Genomic DNA, 11,804 nt, shown 5'->3' with positions numbered 1-11,804 from the left:
ATTTTGTGCAAGAGCAATCATTCTGAAGTTTGGCATCTTTTTGCTTAAGGGAAGGGGTGGTATGCATTATTTGGATTAAGTGGTCTTTCTCTTAAATCATTAGCAATAGGTGTGAGTTTGCTTCTTTTTCATGGGTTTGCATTTTTCTCTGGTAGTTTATCTCATCATGGACTTAGCAAAATTTTGGTTGCCCATTATCACATTATTTGGGGTTGTTCATGATTTAGTTGGAAAATGCCTTATTAGCACTTTGTATTTATTTTCCTTACTTAAAAAGTTGGGCTGAGGTGCTCTGTATTTTTGTAGTGGGGTTCTGGTGGTTGTAAGTCCACTGGATTTTTATTAAGCATTTTGGTTATAGTTTTGCCTCTTTAATAATTGATTTTCAGTCTATATAAGGCTAAATAAATCATTTTAATTCAAAACTGGTCCAAATTAATAGTCTCTGTATTTTCCTAGGTTCTCTGTTACATAAGTAAACTAGGAAAAATAATATTAATCACTGTTCATTAATTTCTAATGTCTTTCTGATTTTCTCTAAGTTTTGGACAAAATAGCTTTAAATGGGAAACTATATCATATTTTCTAAGGCTGGGGTCCCTACTATTTTTAAACAGTGTCTAAATGAGGTTTAAACATCTACAAATTTTCTTAAGTTCAGCACAGAAGAAAAACTAATTTTCCTTAATTAAACAAGGTTTAGTGGGTTTCTGTTTTTAAATTTAAACTCTAAAATTTTGAACAGAAAGCATGAGGTTTACTATTTTTAAACGATAGATCATAATATTCAGGAGCTAGCAAAATTGGTTTGACAACTTTTTATTAAGAAATCATCAAGTTATGGATTTTCTAAGTTCTCTGGTCATTTAAAAAGATCAACAGAATTGATTAAATGGAAATCCACTTTGCACTGGGGTCCCTGGCGGGTTTTCTAAGTTTTCTTCGCGAATCAGTCCTTAGGTTACTATTCACATGAGTCACTAACATTGCAGAAAACCCTTCGGGTTCTACAAATCCTAACCCGAGGTCCTTCTTCTACCTTAAACAGTAACCGCGGCGGAAGAAAGGGCGGAGGGGCTTACGGGCGGCGAGATTGCTCCGGTGAAGTGGTCGAGGACGAAGGGGAGGTCTCGGGGATCACAACGGTGTGCGGGACGCCGTCGGAGATGGCCGGAGTCGGTCGGTCCACGCGCGCAGGCGGGGATGCTCGTAGGCGGCGAGGAGACCGGCCTGGTCACGGCGAGATAGTTCAATCAAATGGGCCAGGGAGGTCCACGGGATGCCAGAGAAGATATGAGCGCAAGGAATTGGGCGGAGACTCACTGGATAGCTCGGTCCACGCGCGGGCGGCGGAAGACCGAAGTCCGGTGAGGTCGATCTCGGGCCTTCGGTGAAGTCCGGCCGGGTCCGAGGGCTTGGCGAGCTTCACGGGCTACTGGCGGAGCTAGCCGAAGCACTGGCTGGGCTTGAGGGTGGCTGGAGTGGGCTGGCCACGATGGCCGAAGCTCTGGCGGCAATGGCGGGAGGAATTAAGCTCGCCGGAGCTAAGGAAAGGTGGCTGGCCGGTGAGGGTGAGTGCGGGGCGAAGAGAGGTGCGCCCGGGGAGGCTTTATAGGCGCGGGCGGGCACGGCCGAGGGCGTGGGCGCGCGGCGGACTTGACCAGACGCCGGGGTGAGCGCGCGCGCGGATTGGGCAAGCTCTGGCGTGCCGACCAGGGTCGAACACGTGTGCCTTTGCGTTCTGCCCAAGTTCTGGCGCGTGTGGTCGCTCATCCGAGCCTGCTCTTGCCTTGGTCAGTGCACAAAACCTCTTCTCCGCCCTACAAGCTACCATTCTTGTGTGGGGGTCATGGGATTTTGCCTACTGGTTGCAGAGATATGGAGCCAGGAAATCTGGTCTGTCTCCCTGCCTAAACCCGAGGCAAATCCAAGGTTTTGTCGTGTCTAGGGCTCGTGTCCTAATGCCATCTTCTGGCACACGACAGAGGGGTTAGTTAGACACAATTTTGTCAATGGGGCCATTAGGATTCGAGTTAGGGATCAAGGTGAACATCCCTGATCTTTGGCTCAAGGTCTGAATTTCAGAATTCTGAAATTCAGAAATCCCATTAAGTCCCCACATGAGAAGCTTGATTTGGGGTTTTATTTGAGTTATTTTGGCTAAGCTTTCTCAACATTTCTTGTTGCCCATTAAATATACTTCAATTTTTATAATTGGCTCAATTCATAATTTTAAACTTTTTCATACCCTTTTTCTTATTTTCTTGAATTTTGCTCATAGGGCTCACTTAGGGTTTTTAATTAGGGTTGCACATTCTTATCTTTTAAAAGTCTCAATTGTTTGATCATGATACTTTTAAACATGTACTTGGTGACTTCTTTATTACTTAAGTTATTTTGATGCTCATGCTTACTTTGGTTCACACAAAATAATGATTCTTGGTTTGGCATTTGAGAGAAACCCTAGGTGACACTGAGGTGTCACACTCATCCTCACTATCTTCAAGAATAATAGCGGCTTCCTTCTTTTTTCTTATTAGTTCCTCTAAATTGCCTTCAATTAGACTGGCTTCTCCACCTTCAACATTGTGCAGAACCTGATTATCATCACCTTCTTGCACTATATGCTCTGTATCAGAACAATAATCATCCTGATGCACATCATTACTGCCCTCATATTTTTCAGCCACATCATAAATATTCCTATGTTCAAATTTCTGCATAACTCGGAAATCTTTACATTGTGGAGTTGTGTCTTGCAGGCAAAATATCTTTTTCGCTTGGTCTGCCAAGATAAAAGGATTGGACTTGTACCAAAATGACTGCACATTGATGGATTTGAAATGGCTGTCATCTCGAATGCCCACAGTCTTTCCTACTTGGTTGTACCAATCGCATCGAAATACAACCACCGACCGACGAACTTGATAATTCGAGTTATATTGTAACTCAATTACCTCTTTAAGGACACCATAAAAATCTATGTTCTCCCCATTATGTTCACCTTCAGTCATTACACCACTATTTTGTGTCTGCATGAACTTCTCACGATCCACTGTGCTAAACCGCACTCCATTAATCTTGCAAGCTGTACTAGTCTTAACTCGCCGAGTTGGGCCACATGACAGTGCCCACAGTACTTCGCTAACCAATTCTGGATTCTCATTACGCTTCTTCTCAACCTATTGCAACAAAATTACTCAGCTGAGCAATTACATATGCATACCCAAAACTTTAGTAAACCTATAACATAAAAGTTTAGTGACTTACATGGGACATAAACCACTTTGCAAATCCTTGTTGAACCATTCGATCAACATCATTTGGACGTGCACCTTGCTGCGATAGCTCCTTCTTGTACAGATTGCATGGCATACTTTATTCATAAGCATATTTTCAAATTTAATAAACATAACATAAATTATGTAGCACATACCAAACTAACTTACGTCAAATATTCCTGTACTTCATCAGCATTATGTAGCACATACCAAACTAACTTATTCATGATAGCATCATCAATGTACTCAGTCTTAGTAGCTCCAACAATAGTAGCACCATGCTTAAAAACAGACATGTCATTAGGCAATGGCATCTCTGTACCACTATCATCATCCTCGTTAAATCTAGTGTCAACATCCTTCATGTACCTAGAACAAAATGTTAAGGTATCACTTGCCATATATGCCTCAGCAATTGATCCTTCCGGCCTAGCCCTGTTCCTTACAAAAATTTTCAAAGTGCCTAGTCGCCTTTCTGTTGGGTACATCCATCCATACTGAACAGGTCCTCTAAGCATTGCCTCATCGGGAAGATGGACACTCAAGTGCACCATGACATCAAAGAAGGCAGGTGGAAAGATTTTCTCAAGCTTGCATAGGATCAATGGAATATCTCCTTTTAGCCGTTGCACAACATCTATCCGTAGATTTCTACAACATAGTTCCCTGAAGAAGGTCCTCAGCTCTGCAATTGCTTCATATACATCCTTCCTCACCAGTCCTCTAAGGCCAGCGGCTATGATTCTCTGTAGGAGTATGTGGCAAGAATGTGTTTTCAGTTTTCCAACCACCTTTGAACCATCTTCACTTATGTATCTTGCTAGGTTATCCGCAAATCCATCAGGAAACTTGATACCTTTGAGGAACTTGCAAAACTCGACTTTCTGATCCTTCCCCAACACATATGGAGCAGGTTGATGCGGACATCAACACCAACACGAGCACATCTACACCAGCAGCACCTTCTCCAGCCCAGGTGCCACCCCTTCCACCTGGGCCAGTGACTTGGGCCCGTGCAAGAGAATTGAACTACATCATGTTGTTAAAGAACGAAGGCCCGGAAGAATAGACGACCAGCCCAATTGCGGCCCATAATGGACGACCTAGGGTTGGCCGCCCCTAGGGGCTGCGCCCCCTCTCTATTTATTCAGGAGCTGCGCCTCCTTTATTTTCCGAGTTTTGTTTTACGTTAGCCTTAGGTACTCTCGAACACGCGCAAATCTGCACTGTCTTCGTGTATTCAGAACTCCACCCTCGAGTAATAGATTAGATTGCTCGCATCTTTTTCTTGTTCGTTCTTCGATTGCGCACAGGAAACGATCTTCGTGATCAGGCCGATCTCGCATCAGCAAGGTCAGTAACCACAGGGAGTTGGTTCAGCGATTGCATTGGCGCCTCGGGCTTGCTCGTCGTAGTCGGATCGCAAGGGTCATCTTCCGCCAAATCGGAATTATCTCTACTCGCCGAAAGATCGGGCACCTCAGCTTCATCAATTGGTATCAGATTTCCAGGTTGATCGGTGAGTTTATCGAGCGTTTTTTTTCCTACAGTCCACAAAACCACATAAAAATTCAGGTTAGATCTTATCCCAGCACCTTTTGAGCCTCTCACTTTCTTTCAATAATCTGCATTGTTGAATTTGTGTGCTTTCGCGTCATTTGTTGCTGGTTGCATTGTGTTCTTCCACCATTCAAACCCTAGCGCCGCCACCATCTCCCGTTTGATCACGCCACAAATTGAGTCAACATTGTTTCCTTGTTGACACCATTCTGAGGCCGGCCAAACTAACCTTCGGTCTGTTTGGTTTCGACAAAATTGTCAAAAAAATTCAGGAAAATAAAGAAAAAAATTCGTCAAAGTTCTCGCACGCTTTTCAGAGAACTTCCTGATTTTCTATAGACCACATCTGATATCTGTTTTAGGTGAAACTTCGTGTAGCTCCTATCTTGTTGCTTCTTGTGTTGAGAAAAATATCAAAAAAATCATACAAAAAAGAAAAACAAAATCACCTGTGTTTTCTACTAGTGCCTTTTTGGCATCACTAGTACAATATTTACGGTACTGCCATTCTGCTAGTTCCATCCATCCTTTGCGCCTGTGGCCAGCAATATAGTTTCGTGTTTTGCACTATAATTCAACTTTGCATTATTGTTTGATCGTGCTAATCCTTGACTTGAGTGCAGCCTACCCACAACTCCACATATTTCTACGACGAGCAGGTTTCTGTTTCTCCACGCAATCGCTCATCCAATCTTTCACTGGTTCCACCTGTTGATTGCAGTTCACCACTGTGGCTTGGTAAGAACGGATAAGAACTTGATAACAGCACTAGTGTGAGCGCCTTGTGAGCAGTACACCCCTGTTTTTGTCGTTGGTTTTTCTCCTTTTGGTGTTTTGGTGTTTGCGCTAACTATGGCAGGAGCACACGACATGGTGGATGCCCAGTTGCAGGAAGTAAGGGGACAAGTTGATGGACTTGCTGCTGACATTAGGACGATGCATTTACAGCTTGATTCAACGATCACTTCGACGACCGAGCGTTTCAACCAACTTGACCTTGCTCAAACGGCGACTCGCACCACACTCGACACCATCCTGGCATGCCTTGATGCATTGACCACAAAGATGGAGCAGGAATACGGCGGTGACACTGAGCAGGACGATGGAGATCGCCGTGGTCGTGCACGTCGTGTGGTTCGTCATCCCTCTAATGACTTATTTTCTAAGATTAAATTTAAAATTCCATCTTTTAATGGTAAATATGATCCTGCTGCATATCTTGATTGGGAATTAGAGGTAGAACAGAAATTTTCATGCCATGATATTCCTGCTAATAGCCAAGTGAAGGCTGCCATTAGTGAATTTACTGATTTTGCTTTAATTTGGTGGCGTGAGTATAAACAAAAACTTCCCATTAACAGTGTCATTACTTGGACCCAATTAAAAACTGCCATGCGCCACAGATTTGTTCCTTCCTATTATGCTCGTGATTTGCTTAACAAAATGCAGCGTTTTCAACAAGGTTCACTATCTGTTGAGGAATATTACCAGGAGTTACAAAAGGGTATGCTTCGTTGTGGTTTGGTTGAGTCAGATGACGCTGCTATGGCGCGTTTTCGTGGTGGTTTGAACAGGGAAATTCAGGATATACTTGATTATAAGGATTATTTTGATATAACCACATTGTTTGAATATGCTTGCAAAGCTGAACGTGAAGTGCAGGGACGACGATCAAAGACATATACTAACTCTTTTGCAGGCCGGGGTCCAACACACAGCTCAACTCCTTCCAGCCCTGCACCTTCTACGCCTAGCACTACATCGCGCACAGGGACGACCAAGCCAGTGGCGCCCCCTACCAAAGGCGCCGCTTCTTCCATAGGACGTACACGGGATATTCAGTGCCATCGTTGCAGAGGGTTTGGGCACATCATTCGGGACTGCCCAAACAACCGTACCTTGCTTATACGTGACAATGGTGAGTACTCTTCAGCCAGTGATTCTGAGGAAACTAGTCATGCTATGATTGCCACTAACCATGCAGAAAATGAGGAAGTCCACGTTGATCCCATCGACGCCGATAGGTATGAGAGTCTTGTTGTGCAGCGCGTTCTCAGCACACAGGTTGCCCAGGCCGAAAAAAATCAGCGACACACTCTATTCCATACCAAGGGCGTCGTGCACGAACGGTCGATTCGCATCATCATCGATAGTGGTAGCTGCAACAATTTGGCAAGTACAGCGTTGGTAGAGAAATTATCCTTGCCCACTCGCACACATCCACATCCATATCAAATTCAATGGCTTAATGATGGTGGTAAAATAAAGGTAACACGTTCGGTACGTGTCCCCTTTTCGCTGGGTTCTTATTCTGATTATGCTGATTGCGATGTTATTCCTATGGAAGCATGCTCTTTGTTATTGGGTCGACCTTGGCAATATGATACTGATAGTTTACATCATGGTCGTTCAAATCATTATTCTTTCATGTTTAAAGGCCAGAAAATAATTATACATCCAATGACCCCTGACCAAATTTTGAAAGATGATCTTACTAGGGCTGCTAAAACTGCACAACAAATCAAATCGACATCAGCCGCACCTATTAAATCTGAAATCAAGTTGCACTCTCCTGTTTTACTTGCTACACGTGCTGATTTTGATGATCTCCATGAAGCTCATATGCCCTGTTATGCACTTGTATGCTCGCGCATGCTTGTTCCGCTTGATGATGCACCGTCTTTGGATATACCCCCTGCTGTTGTTAACCTTTTGCAGGAGTATGCTGATGTTTATCCTACGGACTTACCACCGGGTCTTCCTCCCCTCCGTGGCATTGAGCATCAGATCGATCTCATCCCCGACGCTTCTCTTCCGAACCGCGCCCCGTACCGTACAAATCCAGAGGAGACGAAGGAGATCCAGCGCCAGGTGCAGACGCTGCTTGATAAGGGTTACATTCGTGAGTCTCTTAGCCCTTGCTCGGTTCCTGTTTTACTCGTTCCAAAGAAAGATGGGTCATGGCGTATGTGCGTAGATTGTCGTGCTATTAATAACATCACAGTTCGTTATCGATATCCTATTCCACGCCTTGATGATATGTTAGATGAGCTTAGTGGTGCCGTTATTTTCTCTAAGGTTGATTTGTGTAGCGGTTACCATCAGATTAGAATGAAACTCGGTGATGAATGGAAAACGACTTTTAAAACGAAATTTGGTTTATATGAATGGTTGGTTATGCCATTTGGATTGACTAATGCTCCCAGCACCTTTATGCGTTTAATGAACGAAGTTTTACGAGCCTTCATAGGTTTGTTTGTTGTTGTTTATTTCGATGATATCCTTATTTACAGCAAGTCTATAGAGGAGCATTTAGAACATTTGCGTGCTGTTTTTGATGCTTTGCGTGCTGCTCGCTTGTTTGGTAACATGGAAAAGTGCACATTTTGCACGCAACGTGTCTCGTTTCTTGGTTATGTGGTTACTCCGCAGGGCATTGAGGTGGATAGCAGCAAGATTGCTGCCATTCGGGAGTGGCCTACACCGACGACGGTCACACAAATTCGGAGCTTTCTTGGACTTGCTGGTTTCTACCGCAGATTTGTTCGTGATTTTAGCTCCATTGCAGCGCCTCTACATGAGCTTACAAAGAAAGATGTGCCGTTTGCTTGGAGTGATTCGCAGGAGGTAGCGTTCAACACTTTGAAAGATAAGTTAACCCAAGCTCCCCTCTTGCAATTGCCTGATTTTAATAAAGTTTTTGAGCTTGAATGCGATGCTAGCGGTATTGGGCTAGGTGCTGTTTTGTTACAAGAAGGAAAACCAGTTGCTTATTTTAGTGAAAAATTAAGCGGTGCTAGTCTGAAATATTCTACTTATGATAAGGAGCTTTACGCTTTAGTGTGCACTTTGCATACATGGCAGCACTATCTTTGGCATCGTGAGTTCATAATTCATTCTGATCATGAGGCTTTAAAACATATTCGTACCCAAACAAATCTGAACCGTCGTCATGCTAAATGGGTCGAATTCATTGAGTCCTTTCCTTACATTATTAAACACAAGAACGGGAAGGACAATGTTATTGCTGATGCTTTGTCTCGTCGCTATACCATGCTGTCACAATTAGATTTTAAAATCTTTGGTTTGGACACTGTGAAGGATCATATCTGATTTTAAAGATGCTTTCGGCCATTGTATTAATGGGATACCATGGGGCAAATTTCACATACAAGATGGGTTCTTGTTTCGCGCTAACAAGCTGTGTGTTCCAGCTAGTTCGGTTCGTCTTTTGTTGTTACAGGAGGCACATGGAGGCGGTCTCATGGGGCATTTTGGCGTCTACAAAACGCATGAGGTGTTGGCTGCCCACTTCTTTTGGCCTCGGATGCGCGCTGATGTTGAGCGCCTTGTTGCACGCTGCACTACTTGTCAGAAAGCTAAGTCACGGTTGAACAACCATGGTTTGTATATGCCTTTGCCTGTCCCTTCTTCTCCTTGGCTTGATATCTCTATGGACTTTGTTTTGGGCTTGCCTAGAACTAAGAAGGGGAGGGATAGTATTTTTGTGGTTGTTGATAGATTCTCTAAAATGGCTCACTTTATACCTTGTCATAAAACTGATGATGCTAGCATTGTTGCTGAATTGTTCTTTAGAGAAATTATTCGTTTACATGGTATTCCAAAAACAATAATCTCTGATCGCGATGCTAAGTTTCTAAGCCATTTTTGGAGATCTCTTTGGAATAAATTGGGAACTAAATTGTTGTTTAGCACTACTTGTCACCCTCAGACTGATGGACAAACTGAGGTAGTAAATAGAACTTTATCTACCATGCTTAGGGCTGTTTTAGACAAGAATTTGAGACGTTGGGAGGATTGCTTGCCTCATGTTGAATTTGCTTACAATCATGCCACGCATTCTTCTACAAAGATGTGCCCTTTCCAGATTGTTTATGGTTACAATCCTAGGGCACCTATTGATTTGATTTCACTTAATGCTGCGAACGCCCCACATGTAGATGCTTCTGCACATGTTGAACAAATGATTACCATACATGAACAAATGAAACAGAACATTGCTGCTACTAATGCAAAAAATCAGGTTGCTGGTAGTAAAGGAAGAAAACATGTTACTTTTGAACCTGGTGATATGGTTTGGTTGCATTTGAGAAAGGATCGTTTTCCTACTTTGCGCCGTTCTAAATTGATGCCTCGTGCTGCTGGTCCTTTTAAGGTACTAACCAAGATTAATGATAATGCTTATATCCTTGACCTGCCTGCGGAGTTTGGTGTTTCCACTAGTTTTAATGTTGCAGATTTGAAACCGTATGCGGGAGAAGATGAGGAGTTGCCGTCGAGGACGACTTCAGTTCAAGAAGGGGAGGATGATGCGGACATCAACACCAACACGAGCACATCTACACCAGCAGCACCTTCTCCAGCCCAGGTGCCACCCCTTCCACCTGGGCCAGTGACTCGGGCCCGTGCAAGAGAATTGAACTACATCATGTTGTTAAAGAACGAAGGCCCGGAAGAATAGACGACCAGCCCAATTGCGGCCCATAATGGACGACCTAGGGTTGGCCGCCCCTAGGGGCTGCGCCCCCTCCCTATTTATTCAGGAGCTGCGCCTCCTTTATTTTCCGAGTTTTGTTTTACGTTAGCCTTAGCTACTCTCGAACACGCGCAAATCTGCGCTGTCTTCGTGTATTCAGAACTCCACCCTCGAGTAATAGATTAGATTGCTCGCATCTTTTTCTTGTTCGTTCTTCGATTGCGCACAGGAAACGATCTTCGTGATCAGGCCGATCTCGCATCAGCAAGGTCGGTAACCACAGGGAGTTGGTTCAGCGATTGCATTGGCGCCTCGGGCTTGCTCGTCGTAGTCGGATCGCAAGGGTCATCTTCCGCCAAATCGGAATTATCTCTACTCGCCGAAAGATCGGGCACCTCAGCTTCATCACAGGTGGAGCCCTGCAGGCCGAGTTGCCATCTTGTTGCAAGTGCAGTTTAGGTCTTATGCCCATATCATACAAATCTAGCCTTGCATTATGTGTGTCCTTGGAATTGCCTGGTATACTAAGTAGTGTGCAAAGAATATTTTCACATATATTTTTCTCTATGTGCATCACATCGAGATTATGTGGAAGCATCAAATCTTTCCAATATGGCAATTGCCACAACCCAGATTTCCGGCTATAAATCTTTGGACCGTCACTACTACGCTTCCTTTTATTTCCAGTAATGTCAGCCTGCTTCCCTGGCCTGACATCTTTCACCTTCTCTAGCTCTTGTAGGACCTCATCCACAGTGAACCTGCCAGGCACAACTTTGTTTTCACGCTTACCATTGAAATCCAAGCTATTCCGCCATGAATGTGTCCTTTTAAGGTAACGACGATGTCCAATGTAGCATAACTTGTTCCTTATTGCCATAGACAACGGATTCTTGTCGCAATAAATACATGCATAATACCCTTTTGTTGTTCACCCAGATAACGTGGCCAGCGCTGGATAATCATGTATACACCATAGTACAACAGCACGAAGGTCGAACTTCCTACCAGTACATGCATCATAGGTCTTGACACCCTTCCATAGCTTCAGCAGTTCTTCAATTAGGGGCTTAAGGAACAAATCAAAATCCTTTCCTGGACATCTTGGACCTGGGATGAGTAAAGACATAAAGCAGTTTGTTGGATTCACGCATTCCCATGGTGGGAGATTAAGCGGTGTCACAAGCACTGGCCACATACTGTACTGGGTACTCATGTTGCCAAATGGATTGAATCCATCGGTAGCTAAGGCTAGCCTCAAGTTCCTCGGATCATTTGCAAAACCTGGGTACTTTCGGTCAAAGTCCTTCCACGCTTCCCCATCAGCTGGATGGCTCATCACATTGGCGACTGGCTTCCTCACTTTCTTGTGCCATTGTGTTTCCTCTGAAGTTTGTTTTGAAGAAAAAATTCTTTTCAACCTTGGCAACAGTGAAAAATGCCTCAAAACCTTATGTGGAACCCGC

This window comes from Zea mays, chromosome 4, assembly GCF_902167145.1.
Source record: "Zea mays cultivar B73 chromosome 4, Zm-B73-REFERENCE-NAM-5.0, whole genome shotgun sequence".
NCBI lineage: Eukaryota > Viridiplantae > Streptophyta > Magnoliopsida > Poales > Poaceae > Zea > Zea mays.
Note: the sequence above shows the minus strand (reverse complement) of the source record.